Here is a 26361-nt window from a genome sequence, read left to right on the forward strand (position 1 = left end):
CTAATGGTATTATTAATATTTACAACCATTTTATATACCCAAACATGTACACTGCAATTTAGTTAATTAAACAGTTTGGATGATAAAGGTAACGGTTTCAGGTACATGTGCGTGTTTGTTTATTTTGTTTATATTCTAAGAGAAAGGAAATCGGATTGTCAAGAAACAGAACCAAAATGGGACAATTTGAACAATCTAACTGAAGTGTAGGGCGTCGCGGACCGAACCTACTCCTCAAGCCACCAGGCAACGGTACTTACAATGCGTTATTTACAACATTATCTTCCGCGAATAAGAAATGATATGCGAATGATGAAACTTGCAGGCAGATTTTTAATACGTGAAATAATTTTGTGATTTGTTTCTTTTATCCAAGAATTGATTACAAACCAATATTTCAAAGCGCGAATTGGCGATAAAAAGTGAGAGTTATCAGCGAGTGAGTTGACGTTCTTGTGTAAAGAAGCAGAGCGCGATGACGAGGCTGTCATTGTTCGAGAGAACTATGAATCTATTTAAGCCTCCGTAATTCGACTTATAAACACCATCTTTACATGGAGGGCCAGATGAGAGAAAATTAATCTTGTTCACAGCTGACACTTGAGCATCATGTTCAATATCTTCCGTCTTCTGATGTTGACCCAACCGCCTTTACTTGCCTCTGTGTTCAATATAATAAAATTTTCAGAATGAAGTAATTAGATGAAATGGACTGCTAGGCGAGAGGTGTATTAACACTTGCGCCCAAGGTCCTGAAGAGGTCCGAGAATTGAAACAAATGAAGACAAATAGCTGCAGTGATATGGGTTCTGTTTTGGTGCTGGCGACAATGTTATCTTTGACAATCAATCAGGGGCAAATGGCAGTGAGAAGGCTCTACTGCAAATGTTTACAGTTGTTTGTATTGAAGAAGAAAAAAATGCTGTTTGTAGTTCGCGAGGATGAACCTTTATTATGCGGCAAGAATAAATTAGATTAATAATTTCAAGTTGGCAATTAAGCTGCGACTTGAATCTTCTTTACGTCTTGAAATTAGAAGAAAAAAGAAATAGTAATTCGAGGAATGCAATAAACTATAAAAACTAAACTAAAATATAATAAACTACACTGCACTCTAATATTTTATTAATTATTATAAAGCCTTGATCGCGAGTTTAAATTATCGTTGATTATGTAACACCTGTAAGGGTCTTGTTTCCGGTATATCAAAGGCATTAATCGTTCTTCTTTAAATATTTTGTTACAAATCTTAGAAATTATGTTTTATTTATGAAAACGGATTTAGTTTTGCAACAACATGGTACTCTAAAGGGATTTTAATTACATTAAATACAGTGATAGACATTGACGGGATCGTCTTTTCGCGTTTTTGTGTTGGTTTTACACAGTTCTTTTAACACAATATTACCCATATTATGTCGAGGAAATGGGAACTAAGTGCCTTTCCCAAGGACACGCCGAGGTCGCAAATCCGGGCGGACCAGGACTGGTATCGAGCCCGCCACTCTTGGATTTTCAGTCTGATGTTCTACTTGCTGAGCTACCGCAGCTCCGAATAGTGCAGTAATATTGAGGACACAAATCCAAAATAGCGTTGCTTAACCGGTTGAATGCCAGTGATGATTTCATTGTACAGTTATCGATTATTATTATCTCATTATCTGTGAACTTACACACACACACACACACACACACACACACACGCATATATAAATTGTCATCATTATAAAAAAATTAATAGAAAAATGAATTTGTTAATATTTTTAATAAGTTTCTTTATTGTAAATTATATATCATAAGCAACTTAACTTATATCATACCTTTACATAATAAAACTTACATACTGTTCTTAAATGCAATTCTGCCTGAGACAGTTTCCTTTTGTGAAAGTAATCCCTGCGATAGTTTGATGTTCAGCAAACCCAACACTATACAAATGTATAGTTTGCTTATGATTTGAATGTGGCATGAAATAATTTTAATTCACTGATTATTTTGCCAAAATTGACTTTTACCGACTACTTCATAAATTGTGGAATTTTATCAATACATGGCACAAGCCTAAGTCAGTGTGTTTATTTATCCCCAAAGCAGAGAGCACTTAGAGTTTGATCGTCGTAAGCAATACGCAAAGTCAACTTTCACCGAACACAATTGCAGGTTACATTCGTCTTAAACCCTCGATACAGACGTCTTGAGTGGGACTAGGATACGAACAAGAGACGAAGAGATAAAGTTATTTTATTAACACCTTAATCAATTTTCTGTCAACATGCTAGGCTACCGGGGTTGTAAATTTCAGACTGATTGCGATGACGTGTCTCCTACCTGACTGAAATGCACATCGCTTTCTATTGATGTCGATTTCATCCCAACACACGTGCTGTGATCTATCGCTCTAATACACAACAGAAATCCAGAAACCTCACGTTTTGATTCCACATTTGTTGTTTAGACTAATATTTAACGTGATTTTCTGACTTGCATCGATGCTTTATCTTTGACTTTATGATAACTTTCTCCAATTATTTTAAGGTAATAACCTCTCCATGAAAATAAAATAAAATAAAATAAAATAAAACAAAAAGGCCTGCTATAATCCACTCTTGGTATTCCCAGCTGCTTGTACTAACACACAGATTCAAACAGTGTATTGTCCAAAACGTCTTGTACAAGTATAAAAACAAATACTATGCGATAACGTAAATATGCAACACAACGAATATGAATATTCCAAAAGGAATCTAAACCCTATGGATGTACTGGAGAAAAGGAGACAGCATATAAAATTATCATATTTATTTTTAAACAAATGCATATCTTGACGGGATACAGTAAGAATCTTCTTGGGTCAAAGACAAAACATTGGCATCGTATTCCTATATCTTTTGCAATCCCCTTCTCGTGTTGGCAACGATTACCAAATCTCTTTAAGGAAACTGGCCAGCCGCAAAGAGTCCTTATAAAGAAAACAAACCAGACATCGTTTAATTTCTTAAATCAGAGACCTTTACAAAGTACAGGATGGAGGCATTTGCTTATAACTCTTACAATCGACGTCGGGTTTTGAGCACGCGGCGAGAATGTCCGATGTCAACGTATTCGATGTCAGCAGAAAGAGTAACATTTTCAAACTGCAGAAATTAAATGATTTGGCGCGACAAGGAAATAAAATCAAGAGCAAGACGCATTTCTTTGTAATTTGTTAAAAACAAATTAAATTGCATATACGCAGTCTCTTTTAACAAAGCGGATTATGCATCTAAGTATAACGAATTCTAATACATTACTCGCTTTTAACACAATATGAATTTCATAAAGCTTTGATAAAGTAATCACGCCAGGGGTAACGTTTGGAGATAGTATTTACTGGTTCCATTTTTGTCGGTGTAGATATTTGGTTTGCGCCGATGCCGACTTCGCGAAGGTTTGCATGAACAGCCCCATGTTGAATAAATGCGGGTTAACTATCTCCTCACTATCCTAAAATAAATCTCAAATAATAGCATCGCCTTATGGAAAAGAATCATGTGAGAAACTAAGTGCAACTCAGCAATTGGAGCAAATCACTGCTGAGCAAAACTAGGTCACAAGTACCTAGATCAATTTACGTGGCTATGCTGACAATAGTGTAGGAAAAACTAAGCTAAACGCAAAACTTAAAAGATAGGTGGAATATAAAATATAGGCGAGATTGAGTTTACCTTGTCGAAGCAACGTAATATCCCTGGAGGGGCTTTTGCATATCGTGGTTCATGACTGCAGACAAATATATTTGAGAAAATGAGCTAAAATCAAACACTAACACGACTGTTTACGCCATACAGACAGGTGGACATTAATTATTTTGAGGACAGAGTTGCTTTGAAATTCGGACTAAATTGTGATTACGTGTGAGACGTTACATTTCTAATGTTTATTACCAATCATTTTAATATATTATAATATTAGGCAGTTCCAATCTAAATTACAATCTAATATACACATGATTTGTCCAGATTCAGGCGAACATAGAGATAGAATAATTATCTAGCATTTCAGTAAGTACAAACATCAACGAAATTGCAATGACAATTAATTTGTTTTTATTTCATATATTTATCTACATTGACTGAATCTGCTATTGTTAAAATTGCATGATAATAGTCAACATTTCTAGACTTCCTCTGCAACTTAGTATAGTTGCTGATGTCGGTATGGGCGACAACTTTTCTTCACAAGCCTCTGGGCACCAAGTTGATGGCATTGGCGTCATATTTTCTTGACAAGCCTTTCGATACTAAGTTGACGGCATTGGCGTCATCTTTTCTTTACAAGCATTTCGGTACAAAGTTGACATTTTCTTCGAACAATATTCCTTAAGCATTTGCAGACATTGCACGAAGTAACCAGTTGCCACTATTTTCCAACGTCGAACACAAATGTTATGCCATAAATGTAAACTTTTCATTCTTTGTGGATGGAAAGGAAGTCGCCATGTAAGTGCACTAATAAATCATTGTTAAGGTGAATGAGTCCTGCAAAGTAAATTAATTTATAAAAAATTTCTTTGTGGAGCCTTCATCCGTATCCCTTCATCACATCCATGCCCATACAACCATGCACTTAAAATAACCGCGACTTATCTAAAGCTAACGTAGCGAGATTCGCAAAGATGTACAGAGCCTTTACGACGTTAGTTATGATATGTACTATTCGATATTCTCTTTGGTAATGGACTGTCCCACCATACCCCACTATAAGAAAGCGTAGTTTGTCCTGTTACTTCAGCCTGACTTTAGCTGTCATCGCATAAGCATGCTCCTTATCGATATCTGATTGGCTGCTAGGCAGTGCAAACTAACTGACACAGTGATTCTTACCTGTCATTGTTAATTGACTGAAGTGGGATGCTAATTAGCTTAACATCCATTGTATTTCATAATTACCCAATTTATGTTTCGTTATTTAAAACTTGTTTCAACGGTGAGGTAACTTATTTGTACATATTCGACCAATAATGGCCAATGAATAATACACAGCAACCTATCCGTTTCAAGCGACCGATTTTGAAGTCAAGTCTTTAAGGTAGCACGTTTTATGAATATATTAAGTGCCACGGGCAAGCTTGTCTTTTGTAACTATCTCGAGTAATCGGCTTAAGCTGGGGGCTTCCTTCAGACATTTCTGTCTACAGAGGCTTTAGAACATTTGGTAGACTCTGGTCCATAATAAAATAATTATGACAAACAATTTCCTCTAAATTATCGAGTTTTATAACTGTAATTTATTGTTCTGAACCGACTCTAATAAATTGTTTAATAGCTGCCGGTTACTGTGACAGATTTTAAGCTTATCAAGGGAAAGTGACAATTTTAAATCGAACCAAAACAACTCCAGGGTACGTAGCACGGGACCAGGAATCCTTGCATTCCACCCAGGGTACGTTGTTGTACAGGAGGCTAATCGTCAAAGCGCGTTCTACGTGATATACCAAGCTATCTGTTTCACAACCTGATAAACTACTTCCCTTGATCAAAGCGTCTAGTGTGCGGCTTTTGGTGAAGTATCCTCTACTGAAATCTTCTTAGTTATTTACCTTCCCAATCCCTTGTTTTGGTAAACTTTACACTCTGGGTTTTACCAAGTCCTGTATCTCGATAAGCGCCCGTAGGACATCGTTGGTATTAGATAACTGGGAAGCTATATAGAGCACCGCCGTGATTCTGTGAGCAAATCAGGCATTCGCGTAATTAGATCATATTAAATTGATACAGTGCTGAAATCCTATTGATCTGAAATAATAGTCCCAACGCCTCCACAAAAAAGGCTGTTGTGAGAATCATTACAAAAGTGTCGTGACGATTCTGCAATGACTGCAATCAGCAAGTTAAATCTGATAATCTTTGTTGTTCAAGACGCGTTTTCTTTGACCTTCTATGGTCATACTTCCATATTTTAAAACGAGTTGTTATTACTGTGTAATTGCACCCAAACAAATTGTACTGCGAAATGCACGACATTTATTTTTATAAATCCTATCGATGCTACGCCTTTCCAGTTTAAATGGTTTTATATTTTCCGCATTCAGGCTAGTAAATTTGGTGCCTTGTGGTTTGCAAAGATTTGCAGATGGTAAAACGCGCAACAAGCATTACAGCGGTTGGACGTGGTTTAAGTTATATATATATATATATATATATATATATATATATATATATATATATATATATATATATATATATATATATATATATATATATATATATATATATATATATATATATATATATATATATATATATATATATATATATAAGTTGATTTAGTTGACTCTTGCGGTTATTACACGTAACTACGAGTTTACCTATTGCTGTTTTTGTGGACAATTTCCTATGTTAATCCAGTTTCTTGTGTTCCCAGAATTATTAATTTCCTTGTTTCCTATACAGCATCTCACCCGATTCTGCAGAAAACCTTAGTCAAAGAAGATAAAACAAACGTTTTCTTGGATCCCTAAGCATTGCAAACAATGCCTTTTGATAGTTTTCGTACATGGGTTATTTTAAATATGCATGAGCTAAGATAGCTTCGATAGATGTCGTTAGGGATGATTCAATTATGTCAAGAAAATTTGGGAAGCAGGTTGCCTCCCTTTCGAAGGAACCTACTTTTTGTTTTTGATCTGTAAAATAGCACCTTTTTAATAATTGCTTACGTTCTCAGATATGTTGATTTCATGCATATTTTTTTCATTTAGTTTTCACCGATGTAATGTGCGATTTCGTGACAAATTCAATCTGATATGTAAATGTTCTTATTACAGTAGAAACGTCACTTGTAACGTCGTATTCAGGATATGCTATCTGATGTGTACATATATCTTACATCAACCGCATTAATGTTTTTGCACGTAGTACCTTTATCTTTTTGATTCCATTTACAGAAGTTTGACATCTTATCTTTTCATATTTCATCTTGTTGTACTTCATATTTGTGTGCAATTCATCCTGTTTAGAACTTTACTTTTAGTTGGTATCATATAACCACGGTTGTTCTGATGTACCGTTCAAAGCTAATACACACACACACACACACACACACACACACATACATACATACATACATACATACATACATACAAAGCTTTATTTAATGTAACTTATACTGACATAAAGATAGAGATAAAGAGTGATTAATTCATTATACATGCATAACAAAACACATGAATGGACCATCATGACACCATCATGATATCGAATACATACGAGCACATTTAATTCGGAACATATTCGGGCATTTCCGTCATGGATCAGACAAACACTTTGGAAATACTTCAACAGCCACACACCATCTCATTACGTCAGACTCGAGTGAGATGAAATATTCTTGGCTGAAACATTCCAAAAAATTTTTACAAGCTTGAACTAACCCGAGAAATTTTATTTTTCATTGTCTCAACTTGTACAAACGATAACATAATGGTATAATTTTAACTTGCATACTTTACAATGTCGTGAGTTCTCCGCCACTTTCCAGCGCTTTCACCCTTTTTATACGTATCACTCCATCAAACAATTTATGAGATGGGCTTTTGTATTAAAGGAACGAGATGTTCCGATTGATATCGAACGATACAAAATAACAAATCCGTGCAAGCACTAATTAACTAAACTTAAAAATGGAAAAACGTTACTTTTTTCAGCCATCCAGGAGTTTAAATCGAATGACTAGAAGTGTGTTGTCTTATTATTTTACTATTTTATTGCTTTCACATTTAAAGGTCGGCTAATTTCTTTTGTTTTCGTTTCTTTTTTAGGACTGGTAGCTTTCCTCTGGCTTGGTAAGTACACCCATCGGCAATTGATACCTGAATAGCGATACACGTTACAATACCCTGCACCTTCACATCTAACAGGGATGAGGGTTCACAAACACATTGAAAAGAAAGAGAGAAAAAACATTTTTGGTGGTTTTGGGTGGGCATACGGACGATTTTTGCTAATCTGTATATATATATATATATATATATATATATATATATATATATATATATATATATATATATATATATATATATATATATATACATACATACATACATACATACATACATACAAAAACGTTCAGCGATCTCATCCCCATCCGCAGTCCACTGAAACTACTGCAAGCTTCATTTTAGAAAACACAGAAACATTGGCGTTTAAAGCAAACTAACCACCGCCGTAACAAAATCGAACCTAAGTTTTAAAAACTTAATGAATTTGCTGGCGCAAATTTTCTTACTTAAATATACCCCCGCCTGTCCGTATTCACACCCCTACCTCATGACAGAGATCAAAGAGCATAGCTTCCTGAAAACAGTGTGAGTAATATGATTCGTCAACATGCGGAGTTTCTGATGATGACTATAATATGTACAGAGTCCAAGAATCCACTAAATTTGTGACTTAAAACTGCAATTCACAAACTGCCACAGTGTATCCAGCTGTACGACAAAAAAATAACTCTTTAAAAAAATCACGGGAGCATGAAGATTTTATTTTAATGCGCATCTTTAGATGATAGCAACAATATTACCAAGTTTCATGGCGAGTCTAAATAAAATTTCAAAAAAAAAATACCGTAATTACTCGCATATAAGTCGAGTATAACAGCAATCAGTAGAACAAACAACAGAGACCCAGATCTGAAGGCGCATTATACTATGACATAGCAGGATCTTTGTTGTTTGCAGTTTGACTCGACTTATAAGCGAGTACATATGGTATAGACAAGCTGAACAGGATTCTGCATTTATGCAGCTGAAAGACAAGGACTAAATAATTATAGGAAAATCGAAACACGGTGATTAATCGGTTCGGATTTGTATGGCCATCCATTGCAAAATCGGAGACCATTTGCGTTCGCAGCATTCTGTTAGATACTACTTCGAGCTCAAACTCAAGAATATGAATAACTCCAATAAAGAAAAGAAATTTCAAATACTAAACAAAAACGCACGAGCATCTTCATCAAAGACCGAGGAACCAGTTGCTTCCACAATATGCTGTCATGCACTGCATTCGTCTGAAAGGCATCAAGGGCAGTAACTCTAAAAGAAATTCGTGGCAGGACAATACCTGGTGGATATGCGCATCTTTAGATGAAGACCATACCAAGGATTAAGTTTCATGGACTGTATTAAATTCGCATAATTCTGTCACACATTACATCATGGACTGTACACAATTCACATAATTCTGCATCATGGACTGTACACAATTCACATAATTCTGCATCATGAACTGTACACAATTCACATAGTTCTGGGGGCCCCGAGCTGCCGAGTGGTCTAAAGCGCTCTCCGTTACGGATCACTGCCATCTCACCTCTGTCTACGTCAGTTCGAGTCTCTGATTCGGCTAATGTGGGTATGTGAGAAAGCTTGCCAGTAGTTTCTCGTGGGTCGGTGGTTCTTGCCGGGGTTTTCCCGGGTTCTTCCTCCACCATTAATACTGGCCGCCATGTATAGCCTATCGTGTGCTGAAAAATGGCGTTAAACCCTACAACAACAACAACAACACATAATTCTGCATCATGGACTGTACACAATTCACATAATTCTGCATCACGGACTGTACACAATTCACATAATTCTGCATCATGGACTGTATACAATTCACATAATTCTGGCATACATTAGCTCAGACTCCAAAATATAAAGGAGAATAATTTTAACACTGATATAAGTGGCACATGCGTTTGTTGAAGTGCGCATGTGCAAATATTGATAATAACAACATTATTGTGTCGTGGCAATTCACTGAAATCTGTAAGACTAATTGCGTTTACAATAATCTCGCATACACTGCATCAAGGCTTTGAGATGCAAGTTTTTAAAAAAATCGAGAGCTCTTGTGAATGTTTCAGGACACATTGATATGTCGAAATGCGCGTCGTCGAGTGATTACCATCACATTTATCAGCAACTGCGGAACTACTTGTGCTAACGCGATTGAGCGACATGCGAAAGAACATATATGGGCGAACGGAGGGATACAAAGATTCATGTGTAGTCCCTCCTAGAGGCATGGGGACGGGATGTAAAATACTTGACCAACCCTTTACGGTATAGTCTGTGCGTTATTAGTACCAACACAATGTTTTACGATTATTTAAAGATTCGCTTCATAAAAACCGGTGCAAATATATAAAGTCGCCCTCCTTATGACATGAATACTTGTAGGTTTTCCTTATTTATATCCCACGGAGTTCGGTAGTCTCCCTTGAGCAATGACATGGTGTTTAGGATTTAGTCGGCCCTTATTCAGTACAGTTTCGAGTCAGCCCTTATTTAGTAGTTTCTAGTCGGCCCTTATTTAGTATACTTTTGCAGTCGTATACCCCTTTGTGAAACGGTAATTCTCTTTGCAGAATCGTTTAACTTGTCATCCATATATTTCTGTGACAATATAATACTTGCCCGTCTGATTAATATATTACATGTTATGAAAATTCCTCATAAACAACACTATAATACGATGTCACAACCACTTTGATATTATTTATTTAATATCATCCATTTATGGGGTTACTACGTGATCATTATAAATTGGACTTGGTGTTACAAAAGCTGTCTTGCCGTGGATTATTTTACAACTCGCCTCATTTCATTCATCGCAGTCCATACAATGTACCAATATCCCGCAGTTCATCGGCCTTGCTAAACCTCGGTTTTAGCCGGGGGCATTCATACCCTACAATGCAAAATAGATCAAACAATACCCGTAATTAATTTTCAGGTGGACCACTGTGTTGTGGGGGAATTAGGGTGGAATAGAATTTCTTTGCCTTTGCATAATGGCGATTTAGATGGGATGATACTGCTTAATTTTCCTCACCGAAGCAGATTTCATGTTTTTCCTGGTAGTTAATAGGAAATACTCAATCACCTCAAGGGAACGAAAGACGTAAATTTGGGAGCAGAGGCAAGAATTGAGAGAATTCAATGTCTTTGTCGAGAACATTAGCACTAGAAAGCTGGTGTTAGTAATAATCCTCACCTTAGCTCTACTGTGGTGTAAGATGTGAGGGTGCTGTGAAATTACGGTGTGTTCGTCGTGGGAAAGCTGTAACCACCATTATTTTAACTACTACCGGAATAATATATACGAAGCACTCTTCTGTCTGGGTCCGTTACCTTCTTGAGTAGACCGAACGTCTGGTACCAAATTTGTTTCACTGTTTGTGGGGAGTTGTTTTCGCCCTTAACACAAAATATACCCTTACGGTCATTTTCCCCGGTCATAAGAATTAAAACAAGAATATAACCAAACAAACTTTTAAATGATGCACTCGGTCATGGAAAATACTAGATAGTCGCAATTATATGCTAGTTTGAACAATGTTCGGTCTGAAGAAAAGAAAAGAAGAGAGAGTGTGGTGGATATTATATAGAGAAAGTGTATACTTACAGGACGCACGTGATTATTTTCTTACTTATACTTTGTCAGCTTTTTAAAGTTCTTTTCAGTTCCAGACCGCGCCGGTGGTCTAAAAGTTAGAGTGTCTGCTTCGGATGAGGGAGGCCGCGGATTCGAATCCCGGCCGAGTCATGTCATAGACATATAAAAATGATACTTGCAACTTGGCGATCAACATTAGGAAGTTAGTGTTGAGGCCGATAAATCAGCTCATCACCCGTGATGATATTGATTTTCGTGTGAGAGGCTAATATCACCTATTCATTAAAAGCTTCAATTATCTACAAACAAATTTGACTGCACACATTGGTGTACATTTTATACACTTACCGGTATTTCTCGTCGCTGTGCATCTACCGTCGGCTGAAGGGTTGTTTTGGTGACATGTACGTTATATTTCTAGAGTAAATCATATGTTTGCTGACATGTAAATCACCTGGAATAGCAAAACCATCTGTCCTGTTGCCATTTTGAATTTCGCGCTTGATATGGATGTTACCAATTACCGGTATGTGTCTAAAGTGTACGCAGGTTTGTTCCGGAAATATTTGCATGCAGCGAAATTGCACAGTTTAATGAACAGGTCACATGAGACCCACATATCGTCCATCAATATCAACAAAGATTTGCGGGGTTGATTTATCGGCCTAATGAGTCTGAATGGGACATCATACTAAATGTCTGAGGCACGATGCCCCAGTGCAATATGACTGGACAAATTGTTAAAGCTACATTAAAAATCCAAATTTGACACACACACACTTTTCTGTCCCCTTGCATTCAAGTCAAATATTTGATAACTATATTTACGTTATAGACGACTTTTCATGTAAGCGTTATATTGGCTTGCATCTTCCAAGGGTCCGGTAAAACCACATTCAGTAACACAGTACTGTCAGTATTTTGTGCAAAAGAGATTAATATATTTGTTTTCTCAACTCAGAATATAGTTTGCGCACGTGCTTCGTGTGCCTAATTTCCTTTAATTTTTATATGCGCTTTCAATGGCAGTTAGTGTTGCAAAGTTACCCTCTCTCATGGAATCAAATTATGTATCCCTTATTACATCATGTTTTTGCATTTTCTCTCGAGCAAAGGGGCCATTGAGTCTTCATTGCACACTGTTTGGTGCATTTAACCGTGAAAATGTCTTCATGGAAAATGAATATCACGCTGTCTGAAATGACACTTAATAAGGTTATTTAGCGACGTCACAAAAGAGTTGAGTCTTAAATTCATAGGAACGGCATGATGGATTAAATGTCGCTGATATGTCACTGATATGTCACCGATATGTTCAGCAGGTAATACAAGCTGGCTGAAATGACGAAAGTCGCTGGATACAAGAAAATAGCACAGACATTTAAGCAAACGCTTTCCTAACATCTAAATGAACGTGAAGTCCGAAATGAAGAATTTATTTTTGGAAAGGAAATAAGTATTCGTATATCTGTCTGTCAATACTACCTGTGACCAAATGACTGACAGAATGACCGTCGTCATTTTTAGTTCCTTCTACGAAAAAGGAAATAGGAGGGAGGCTATTGTAATACCCCAGACGTTGACAGGCTATTGTAATACTCCAGACGATGACGCAGGCTATTATAACGCCATGGGCGCCCGCACGTAGGGGCAATGGGGCACTTGTTGCCCCCCTCCCCAGGATTTCGCCTCTGAACACATTTTGGCCTATATCCGTAAATTTTAATGGATGACCGGTACTTTTTGCCCTTACCCCTGAAAAATTCTGTGTCTGCCCTTGTGTAATGCCCAAGATGCTGACGCAGGCTATTTTGATACCTCAGACGCCGATGCAGTTTATTGTAATACCCATGACGCTGATGTGGAAACGTAAACCTTAATTACGCCCCACAAGCTAACGCAAGCTACTGTAATACCCCAGAGGCTGACACGTGCTATTGTAATATTACCAGACGCTGACGCAGGCTATGTAATATCCATGACGCTGATTCGGGCTTAGTAAACCTGCAATTACGCCCGATTTGCTCACATAGGCTATTGTAATATCCTTTACGCTGACACATGCTATTATCATATTACCAGATGCTGCCGCATGCTATTAATGCCGCAGACGCTGATGCAGGCTATTGGAATACCGGAGACGCTGATGCGGGGGCTATTCTACTACTACATACACGGACTCAGGCAATTGAACTATCACGGGCACTGACGCAGGCAATTGTAATACCCTACACGATGTCGCAAGCTGTTGTAATTCTGCACACACAGTCGCAGGCTATTGTAATGCCTCACATGCTGACGCAGATTTTTTAATGCGCCAGGCGCTAAAGCAGGCTATTGTAACACCGAAAACGAAGCAAGAGTTTTACATAATAATTTAATTTTGTTATTTTAATCAATGTTTATTCAATCATTTCAGTTGACACCAATAAATACATTACATATGACAGGCATGGTTATCCAGCAGAAAGGTACGACTGTATATTCTCTCTTCTCCCCTCCCCCATGACACATTAGCAACGAACTTGAATGAGGTACTTAAACCATATTTGCTATATTAAACGAAGATTTTAATTGATACATACAGATCGACTAAAATTGGTAGAGAAAGCCGGATCCTCTTTTTAATGATTCTGGTGATTTTGTATAGCCGTCCCCACGTATTGCTTTATCACAACTGCAGATTATTTTTTCTTTTTGCTATGCAGCTCAGTTTTTGAAAACTTTTAGGAATTATGTTGTTTTGGTTTTGTCTTTTATAACTTCGCCGAGTATTAATATTGCTTATTACTCCAATCCAGCCTACGTAAACTGCAGGGGATATCATTTCTTAATCCAATCCAATCTACGTAAACCTGCGTTGGGATACCATCCCTTAATCCAATCCAATCTACGAAAACATGCAGTGGGATAGCATCCCTTAATCCAGTCCAATCTACGTAAACCTGCAGTGGGATACCATCTCTTAATCCAATCTAATCTACGTAAACCTGCGCTGGGATAGCATCCCTTAATCCAATCCAATCTACATTAACCTACGTTGGGATACCATCCCTTAATCCAATCCAATCTACGTAAACCTACGTTGGGATACCATCCCTTAATCCAATCCAATCTACGTAAACCTGCGTTGGGATAGCATCCCTTAATCCAATCCAATCTACGTAAACCTGCGTTGGGATACCATCCCTTAATCCAATCCAATCTACGTAAACCTGCAGTGGGATACCATCTCTTAATCCAATCTAATCTACGTAAACCTGCCTTGGGATACCATCCCTTAATCCAATCCAATCTACGTAAACCTGCGTTGGGATACCATCCCTTAATCCAATCCAATCTACGTAAACCTGCAGTGGGATACCATCTCTTAATCCAATCTAATCTACGTAAACCTGCGCTGGGATAACATCCATTAATCCAATCCAATCTACATTATCCTGCGTTGGGATAGCATCCCTTAATCCAATCCAATCTACGTAAACCTGCTTTGGGATAGCATCCCTTAATCCAATCCAATCTACGAAAACCTGCGTTGGGATAGCATCCCTTATTCCAATCCAATCTACGTAAAGCTGCGTTGGGATAGCATCCCTTATTCCAATCCAATCTACGTAAACCTGCAGTAGATATTGTATATGCATCCATTAATCCAATCCAATCTACGTAAACCTGCGTTGGGATAGCATCCCTTAATCCGATCCAATCTACGTAAACCTACAGTGGGATACCATCCCTTAATCCAATCCAATCTACGTAAACCTGCAGTGGATATTGGATATACATCCCTTAATCCAATCCAATCTACGAAAACATGCAGTGGGATAACATCCCTTAATCCAATCCAATCTACGTAAACCTGCAGTGGGATACCATCACTTAATCCAATCTAATCTACGTAAACCTGCGCTGGGATAGCATCCCTTAATCCAATCCAATCTACATTAACCTGCGTTGGGATACCATCCCTTAATCCAATCCAATCTACGTAAACCTGCGTTGGGATACCATCCCTTAATCCAATCCAATCTACGAAAATCTGCGTTGGGATAGCATCCCTTAATCCAATCAAATCTACGCAAAGCTGCGTTGGGATAGCATCCCTTATTCCAATCCAATCTACGTAAACCTGCGTTGGGATACCATCTCTTAATCCAATCCAATCTATGTAAACCTGCAGTGGGATACCATCTCTTTAATCCAATCTAATCTACGTAAACCTGCGCTGGGATAGCATCCCTTAATCCAATCCAAACTACATTAACCTGCGTTGGGATACCATCCCTTAATCCAATCCAATCTACGAAAACCTGCGTTGGGATAGCATCCCTTAATCCAATCCAATCTACGTAAAGCTGCGTTGGGATAGCATCCCTTATTCCAATCCAATCTACGTAAACCTGCAGTAGATATTGTATATGCATCCATTAATCCAATCCAATCTACGTAAACCTGCGTTGGGATAGCATCCCTTAATCCGATCCAATCTACGTAAACCTACAGTGGGATACCATCCCTTAATCCAATCCAATCTACGTAAACCTGCAGTGGATATTGGATATGCATCCCTTAATTCAATCCAGTCTACGAAAACATGCAGTGGGATAGCATCCCTTAATCCAGTCCAATCTACGTAAACCTGCGTTGGGATACCATCCCTTAATCCAATCCAGTCTACGTAAACTTGCGTTGGGATGCTATCCCTTAATCCAATCCAATCTACGTAAACTTGCAGTGGATGTTGGATATGCATCCATAACGCCAACATTAAATTCACACGATCAGTACGAAACCTAGGTGTTAGTCTGGACAGTACTCTCACATTGCACCAATATGTCATGAACATATGCAAGGCTGCATATCTTGAGCTGAGACGCATCAGCTCAGTTCACAAATATCTTTCAGCTGATGCCACTAAAACACTTGTGTGTTCATTAGTACTTTCAAGACTGGACTATTGTAACTCAATTCTGTCTGGTTCATCTCAATAACTACTCCAGAAACTTCAAAATGTTCAAAACACAGCTGCTCGGATCATACTTAGAGTACCACGATCAGAGCACACCTCCCCGCTACTCTGTACCCTACACTGGCTATCCATTCTATCCAGAATCAAACACAAAATTTGTTCTCTGTGCTACATTTCACTGTCTGACTCTAGTCCAACATACCTATCTGACCTCACCCATGTGTACACACCAGCAAGATACTTACGCTCCTCTTCTGACAATCGTATACTCATTATTCCCACTATGAAAACAAAGTCATATGGACAGCGTTCTTTTGCATACCAGGGCCCAGCAACGTGGAATGAATTGCCCACTGAATTTAGACACAAAAATACAGTGATCACATTCAAGAGGGCTCTCAAAACTCACTTATTTCGACAGCAAGAACAAACTTAAAGACCTAATAATGTTTCCTACCTGAAATATTCTCAGCATCTTTTTTTTATTTTTTAATGTTTTTCTAATTTCATGTTGTTTGTTTTTGTAATAATATTATTATGTTTCTTTTCTTATAGGTGTTGTCTAATGTTGTAAAGCGCTTAGAGCTTCTAAAGATTAGGCGCTATACAAAGTCCTCATTATTATTATTATTATTATTATTATTATTATTATTATTATTATTAATCCAATCCAATCTACGGAAACATGCAGTGGGATAGCATTCCTTAGTCCAGTCCAATCTACGGAAACTTGCAATGGGATAGCATCCCTTAATACAATCCAGTCTATGTAAACTTGCAGTGGGATAGCATCCTTTACCAGAAGAGTGATGTTTGAAAATGTCAATCAGAATAAATGGAGCGACTGGTAGTCTTGGGATAATATATTAAATCATTTTTTAAAGATAATTAAAATGAGATGCCATTTATTAGTATGCCGTCAAGGGATAATTAGTTCAACATATGATATTGATATTTTGTATGATGTAATAGAGCTCTTCAAAATAAAAAAATTAGAAAAAAGGAAAAGGACACAAAAGGACATCGTGGAAAGTGTAATTATAAAATATATAGTCAGTCAGTCAGTCAGTCATGCATGCATGCATGCATGCATACATACATACATACATACATACATACATACATACATACGCAATCCGAGTCTTGGAGGTACAATGGGATGAGTTCATAGAATAATTTTATTAACTTTTGAAGAAACAAAAAGTAGAGTACGCATGGAATATGCTTTGATTTTTGGGTTTGATAAGCTTCATGATTCTTCAGATATTTTGCATGTCTAATTGGATTATTGGAACTGTAGTCAGGGACAAATTAGGGCATTTGAGCTTTGAGATATGCCATTTTTGATCAAATAACAATTGCCGTAGGTTATTTTCTAGTAAAACGAGACGGTTTGCATTATTTTGACACGAAATTATAATGTAATTAAAACAAATTAAGTCATTTGGCTGTCTACCGCCGTCCGGCTAATTAGGGCCTCGACGGTAACTTGGAGTAAAATTCTTACCCTAGCTTTGACTTACCGCTGTCCCACCTGTCACCCTGCCCGGCTCAGAACCCTAGCGGGAAAAGTAAGTTGACACTTTCACCTGACGGGCGCGCACCTGATGACAACATTTGGAGTAGAGCTTACAAGGGTCTTAATGGGGGAGGATTATCTCTAGCTACCTAAAATTCCACAAATATTTACAGCTTGTTTTGTGACTCAGGTGAACACATAACTACTTGGGTAATAAACCTTACTGGTACATGTATATAGTATAGATATATCCTAAACGATATTTCCTTGCAGTATTTTTTCCACATAGTCCCTTTTGTTGAAAGGGGGTTAATCTTGATTTGATGTATCGGCAAACACAAAGCGTGTTAAGAAATATTTGTCACATGTATACAATTTTGAAATACTCTATGCTTCATATAGTTTTAATCAGTTAAATCCGTTATGTTTACCTTGTGTTACAAACGTTTCGTGTACAACGAGTGCGTAAACAAATAAAATATCCCGAAAGAAGGCGCAAAATATATGCTCTTTGAAGAATTAATGCGCCTTGAAAACAATATCTCATTTGCAAACGGACTTCATAAGCAGAAGTCACACATAAAAAACAACACATTAATGAAGCATTTAAAAGAAAGAGGTTTCAACTCGTTTTAATATACGCTATTTTTCATACAATATACTTAACACAACATATCTTATTATTTCAGCTTGTGTGTAACAGCAGTTTGAAGTTGAGTTAGATAAAGTATGTAATGAATATTAATATATTAATGTATGGCTATTTTTGTAAGAAGACATAAATAAAGAAAAATGTAGAAAGAAATAACGAGGACAGGAAATAGAGAGGGAGAGAGAAAAAAACGAAAGACAAAGAGATGGAAAAGATAGAAGGATGTCCGTAAAACATTCATGTGTGTTGGGTGGTGGTGGGTGATTTGGATTTTTAGCGTTGCTTAAAAGAACATCAGTCATGTCTGCAGTGTGGCAGCTTAAAGTGATGTCTAGCACTGGGACATCATGTCGTGAACATGTAACATTATGTCCCACCCAGTCACATTATCCTGATACCAGGCCGACCAGTCCTAACACCAGCCTCTCAATGATGAGCGCCAAGCGAGGCTGCTGTTATTACCATTTTTATAAGTCTTTGGTATGACTCGGCCGGGGCTGGAACCCGCGACCTCTCGCATCCAAGGCGCACGCTAAAACGTTAATAATTAGGGTATGTTTTCTTCTAGTTTGAATGTGTTACGTCAGAGTATCCTGAATTGACGCGAAAACTCGTTCTTGAAAACCTAAAGTGTAAAACTTTCTTTCAAGTCTTGGCCGTATTATCTGGTCAAGTAATGTTCTTACTACGTGATTGGAGTATAACTCAAACTCATTTAAGTAGATTGTTTAATAGTACTGACTTTAAATTTTATTTCACAATTTTATGACCTTAACGGCGAAGAAGGAGCTCGTCCTTGTAAGAGATGCTAATGCAGATTACGTCACGAAAACAAAACACTTATTGACCATACATTAGTGAACTCTTATCCACTTCGTATTGTACGAAACCTCCAAGCCGTACAAACTATTGACTTCGGTGTGTTCTTTAGGATTTTATCCAGTCTGGCGGGTATTTTACATAATAAACTCCAAAGAAAAACAGTGTACAAATTCGGATTGAAGTATTTGCTACATTGGAAGAAAACAAGATTAGGCCTCTGGTGTGTGTACACAGGACACAAGCATCGCCTAGACTTTCTGGAGTTCTTATACGCAGAGCAATTAAACTGGGCATGCGCCAGACTTACATCTTGTTATTCCTGATGAGATTAGCGGTGGAGTACATTTCTTTCGCAGCAAGCTCGTTCCTGAGATTCAATCCTTTCGCTTTGGATTAGAAATATAATTTTAGTCCAAGTTTCGCTGTAAAGAACAGTCAAAACAAAGTAATTTTAAATGTTCACAAACGTTCTCAATAATTTTGACAAAATGTCGCTGGTTTAGATATGGTATTGGTGTAGACATGTACTGGTTTAGATATGTCACTGGTTGAGATATGTACTGGTTTAGATATGGTACTAGTTAAGATATAAACTGATTGAGACATGTACTGCTTTAGATACTGGTTTAGATATGTACTTGTTTAGATATGGTACTGGTTTAGACATGTACTGATTAGATATGTTACTAGTTTAGATATGTACTGATTTAGACATGTAGTGGTTTATATATGATACTTGTTTAGATATGTACTGGTTTAGGTATGGTACAGGTTTAGATATGTACTGGTTTAGATTTGTACTGGTTTAGATATGATACTGGTTTAGAGATGTACAGGTTTAGATATAGTACTTATTTAGATATAGTACTTGTTTAGATATGGTACCGGTTTAGATATGGTACTGGTTTAGATATGGTACTGGTTTAGATATGTTCTGGTTTATAAATGTACTGGTTTAAATATGATACTTGTTTAGATATTTACTGGTTTAGACATGGTACCGGTTTAGATATGTACAGGTTTAGACATGTACTGGTTTAGATATGATACTTCTTTAGATATGTACTGGTTTAGATATGGTACCGGTTTAGACATGGTACTGGTTTAGATATGGTACCGGTTTAGACATGGTACTGGTTTAGATATGGTACCTGTTTAGATATGTACAGGTTTAAATATGATACTGATTTAGATATGATACTTGTTTAGATATGTACTGGTTTAGATATGAGACTTCTTTAGATATGTACTGGTTTAGATATGGTACTGGTTTAAACATGTACTGGTTTAGATATGGTACAGGTTTAGATATGTACTGGTTTATATATAGTACTGATTTAGATATGATACTTGTTTTGATATGTACTGGTTTAGACATGTACTGGTCTAGATATGGGTACAGGTTTAGATATGTACAGGTTTAGACATGTACTTGTGTAGATATGGTACATGTTTAGACATGTACTGGTTTAGATATGATACTTATTTAGATATGTACTGGTTTAGATATGGCACAGGTTTAGACATGTACTGGTTTTTATATGGCACTGGTTTAGGCATGTACTGGTTTATATATGGCACAGGTTTAAGCATGTACTGGTTTATATGTGGCACTGATTTAGGCATGTACTGGTTTATATATGGCACTGGTTTAGATATGATACTTGTTTAGATATGTACTTGTTAGATATGGTACTCATTTAGATATGGTACTTGTTTAGATATGGTACTGGTTTAGGCATGTACTGGTTTAGATATGGTACTGGTTAGATATGGTACGTGTTTAGATATGTACTGGTTTAGATACGGTACTGGTTTAGGCATGTACTGGTTTATATATGGTAATGGTTAGATATGGTACTTATTTAGATATGGTACTTGTTTAGATATGATGAAGATTGAGATATTTAGATTTAGAATATGGTATGTACTTGGGAAGAATGGATCAGTCCCATTCTGTATACTACTCATTATTCAGTTCCCAATTCGGCCACTGTCATCTCTGCTGTGCCAGTTTGTCTACTTCCAACCCGGTAAATGTCAAAGTTTTCATCTCCCAAATTGGCTCTTTTGCTATATATTCTTGACGATAACTATATATATATATATATATATATATATATATATATATATATATATATATATATATATATATATAATATATATATATTATATATATATATAGAGAGAGAGAGAGAGAGAGAGAGAGAAGAGAGAGAGAGAGAGTCAGAGAGACAGAGACAGACAGATAGAGAGACACAGAGACAGAGACAGACAGACACATAGATAGATAGATAGATAGATAGATAGATAGATATAAACACACACATATGCAGATTGTAGTGAAGTAGACAAGATGGGAGTGAACAAACTGACACAATGGACCTGTTTGAAGTATTGAGACTGGATGAGTTGGATCTAATCGAAGTAGGATTCACCTGGAAAGAATATGGAGAGGGAGATGGAGATAGATATATGTATTTGTTTGGTAGCTTATATCGGGGACTAGAATTACTTTTCTCACCCATGGGACAGAGAAATCTACTTATTTTGCTAACCTTACTTTTCCTGTCTCAGTCTAGTCATCTCAGACCAGTCGTCTCAGTCAAGGTGTCCACGCGCTCAGAACTACTTTTAAAGAAGAAACCCTTCTTGTCTTCTGCTGTGCCTGACGTAGTTGTTCTAAATCAAACAACAACAACAACAGCAACAAAAATATATAACAAAACATAGTAACTTAAGTTAAATCCATGTTTGAAAACACACTATACAAAACATTTCGAGAGAGACCAAGACAAACGCATATGATGTCGAGCATTTTGGTATTATGCTTGTTCGTTCCACACGACATGGTCAGTTTGATTCCTATATGTAGTCTTAGCTCAGTATAATTTTAAATCAGCGTCATTAAATGAAGCTAAAGCTACCTAACTAGTTTTAAATACTTCGTGTGAAACAAAGTATATACTGTTAGCTACATTTAATGACGCTGACCTGAAAATGACTGTGCTACAGAGAGGATAAAATTCTCAATGCTGTGTGAAATGAAAATATAATAGAAAACACTACTCCATGCATATAGACTATAGACCTATACACTTCATAGCGTCCCAACTCTCTTAACAACTACGGAAAAGTTAGTAACAGCCAGAAAAGTGTTAGGTAAAACATGCTTTTTCTAATTTTGTTAAGCATCTCCATTGTGCCCCGGTTGAATAAAAAATATACCTACAATATTTAATGTCAAATAATACACTTTCCAGCCAGAAGGAATCATTTATCCGTCAGCACATAATTCCATAAGCAAATTTCACTGTACCACTTGCCATATTTCCAAGACAGAAAAATAAATCTTCAAAGAATCCGTGAACTTGAAAGTTTAGCACATGGTTATCCGCTAGAGTCGGCTTTTGGAGGGTCTGTTATTAGGTAATTTTACAGTCAATAATAAGGACAACACAAGTATGTCACACACAGTTTCACCTCCTCCAAAGAAAAGAATAGTTTTATACGATAGTGACACAGATCTCTAATTACCCATGAATAATCTAAAGAAAGATGTTACTCTTCGTTACAGCTTGTACTAAGTATAACTACAGTAGAGCTGAATAGCCAATATCGTTTTATCATTTACAATATAACTTTTCAAAATTGGAACTGATGAAAATAAAACAGTTTCTTGTAATAAATATTAATTATTTATTGTCAATTTCATATAACATCCATATATTAAATATGATAATACCTCATTATTATGCGACGTTTTATGTTGTTATTTTTCTTTGCTCACGCGTATAAACTGTGTACTTCGGACGCAACGGTAACACCACAGCCCTCATTAACATTTATATTAATGCGCTGCATATAAACATTTGACGTGAATACTAGTGCATAATTCTTTTTACTTTAAAGGAAAATATTGGGTGAGAAAAATAATCTACGTTGGGGTTTGGGCCGAGACAAGGAAATCCCAGTCGCGGGTTTATATTATATGTCTCCATACTCGGGCAAGCCTCTTGGGAAAACAAATAATATAAACCCTTGACTGGGATTTCCTTGTCTCGGCCCAAACCCCAACATAGATTCTATATGTCCCAGTTGAAATTCAAGTAAAAATTGTCCACTGAGAATGCCTACTCGTAATTGTCAAGAGATTCACTTTAAAATCATCTTTGGGGATTTTTGAAAGTCAGCGCACTCAATCGTTGCGTTGTAATGCTAAACTAAATGTTTCCAGATACAGTTCCAGATTATTCACTGAATCCTTGTGAGGAAACAACTTAGTCATTTTGAGGGTCTTCTTTCATTGGTGGGATATAGAACACCGTTTCGGGTGGTATTAAAGTGAACGTGTAATCTTGTGGTTCCAAAATGATACCCGGGGACCCCAAACCACAAACAATAGTCTTTGAAATTTATCTCTGTGACTTTGACAATGTCGTTATAACATCTTTTTTATTTTCTTTTTTTGGAGGGGGGGGGATGGGGGTGTTTGCAGGAACGACGAGAAAGCCTAGTCATTATAGTATAATTATAAATCTAGAGTGATCTTTGGAAATCGTGGATCGTTTAAGCAAAAGGCATAAGTTATCGCCCTTCTAGTGCTGGAGCCTATTCACAGAAGCAACACATAGTTCGGATAGACTTCCGACGCTGGGAGCGGCGGTTACTTAGATGGTACAGCCTCTGACTCTTGATCCAGGGGTCACGGGATTGATATTTGCCAAGAATTGTCGAGATTGGCTATATCAGTGTATCCTTGGAAATACACTTAGCTCCCATTTCTTCTGTATGGGATAGCGAATGATGTATTCAAAATACCTTTAAAACCAACAAAAACAAAATCAGGTTGGTGCCAATAATCGTAGGCATAGCTCCTTTGGCGTATTTCGGTGAAAATATTTAGTCAATAAATTTAGTTGGGGCTCTTAGAGGGCTTCTTATCTTTTCATCACGTGGTATATATAGATAACCTGAGAAAATCCATCCCTATTGCCTCATAATGTTCTTCACTTTAGGGTTAATTTACTTGCATCATAAAATACTGTACGGGCAAAAAAAATTATATTTATGTGGGAAAGAATTAATATTATACTGCATTTAATTGCATGGAAGTCTGATAAAACAGCAAAGCGCACAGACCTATATCTGCCGTTCCAAATGCGCCGGCAAATCAGGCTTAATACAGTTAGTTTGTTGGGACTGATCAGTAGGTCAAACAATATAAATGTTGTGCCGACTGGCCTGAGTCTACGCAGTTCGCCACGACTAATAAGTAAAACAAACAATATGAATATTGTACTGGCAGACCTGGGTCTATTGGTGTTAGGCCTAATCAGTAGATAAAAATAGCCTATATATTTTGCCAGCAGATTTGTGTATATAAAATTTGTTAATGGTTTTATTTTACGGTCTTTACAGTTCGATCGGATTTATGCGCACTTATATTCGGTATCCAGTAAGGCTTTAAAAAATAAAGCCCTTTGATGGTAGTCAAACTGTTGTACTGGTAGCTTACCAAGAAAAGCTGCCCCCCCCCCCGCAAAACTTAATTATTACAGTTACAAAAAAAACTTTGATGGGGACTATGCCCACCCACCCCCACCCCCCGTTATGCACTGTCAGTTCACATCTATCAAAGATCATGAATACCATCTTACTCCATTTGTGTTTGCATTAAACGGGTTTTCACATTAAACGGGTCTGACTACACATTACGCTTTAGTTATCTATAGCAATTTTTGTTCATAAAGTATGTAGTACGATGGGCAGGTGAAACTTTGTGTTTCAGGGAAGCCATGTATCGTTTTGACTTTAAGCAAAATAGCATTTAAATGTAGTACGCTTGCACTTCAATTTACAGTATAATAGCTTTACATATGTGGAAACAAATTTTCATCTCATTGGAAAAATAAATAAATCGCTTTCTACTTTTAAGAATGATGTTATATTTTCATGGAGGATGTATATCTTGTTTTGGTTTTGCATGGATTTTTTTTTTTTTTTTTTTTTTGGTTTTCGTTTTTTTTTTTCTTTCTTCAGTTTTTCTTTCTTTTCTTATAATAATTCATACTTACTTTTTGTATTACCTGATGCTGGTCTATTTTGATCGGAATTAAGACGAGGGTGGGTCTACTTTTGATGTATGTTTAGGACTTCAGGGTGAAAGGTTGTAGTCGTCAGGAGATCAGAGGGAAATTTAAATCGTAATGATTACGCTTTGATTTTAAGATACCGTATGCTTATTTCTGTCTCAAATCAGTGCACAGATGACAACTGTTATAAAAGTTAATCTAGCATTACTTTCAGATAATCCAAGCGATATATAGTATAATGAAAAAATTATTAATGTAATTATATATAAAAAATTATAATGATTAAATGCAATTCAAATATCCGTATTACCTCCACCTGGTTTTATCGATTCAAAGTGCCGAACTGGAAATTCAGTCAAAGATATAGAGTTTCGATATAATTTATGCTTTTATCAAGAAGTACACCTCGGCACATATCAATAAAATAAATACAAGCTTGGACCAGAAATCCATTAATCGTCCCTTTGAAATATGGCGACACAATTAACACTACTTCAGTGACTGGCCAGAAGTTGAGGTTTGGTAAGAACGTGCAAATACTATTGAATAACAGTTTCCATCTAAATTATTCCCTCAGGTCGTGTTCTAACTTTTTGAACAATAGTTCTCACAAGTCTAGTTTTAGTCCAATTATCCCTTGGTACACAAAAGCAAACTCGCTACTATGTGCCAACTAGATGAATGCATTAGCGTGTACGCAAAGCCGTCTATTTAGTAAATTTGTATACGCTCCCCGTCAGGTTGTTTATGTAGTTTTTCTTGTGAACACTGCTCATTTAATAATTTCATAATCAGCATCTATTGTGTGTATCGCTCATTAAATTTCATATTTCGTCCGATCCAGGCTTAATGAGCTTATTGGTATCATTGTATGAATG

General features: G+C 36.8%; 1 long non-coding RNA gene across 7 annotated transcripts in view; it reads left to right on the forward strand.

Annotated features, from left to right (window-relative positions):
- Positions 1-26361, forward strand: part of LOC149799399 (uncharacterized) — a 185738-nt gene that overhangs the window by 106960 nt on the left and 52417 nt on the right. For all 7 annotated transcript variants that reach the window (XR_016421168.1, XR_016421169.1, XR_016421166.1 and 4 more), the window contains one exon: positions 7799-7822. This is a non-coding gene — a long non-coding RNA (uncharacterized LOC149799399). The remainder of the gene's footprint in view (positions 1-7798; positions 7823-26361) is intronic.

The sequence above is a fragment of the Sinohyriopsis cumingii genome, chromosome 5 (assembly GCF_028554795.1).
Source record: "Sinohyriopsis cumingii isolate HCF-2022 chromosome 5, ASM2855479v2, whole genome shotgun sequence".
NCBI classification, from domain to species: Eukaryota; Metazoa; Mollusca; class Bivalvia; order Unionida; family Unionidae; genus Sinohyriopsis; species Sinohyriopsis cumingii.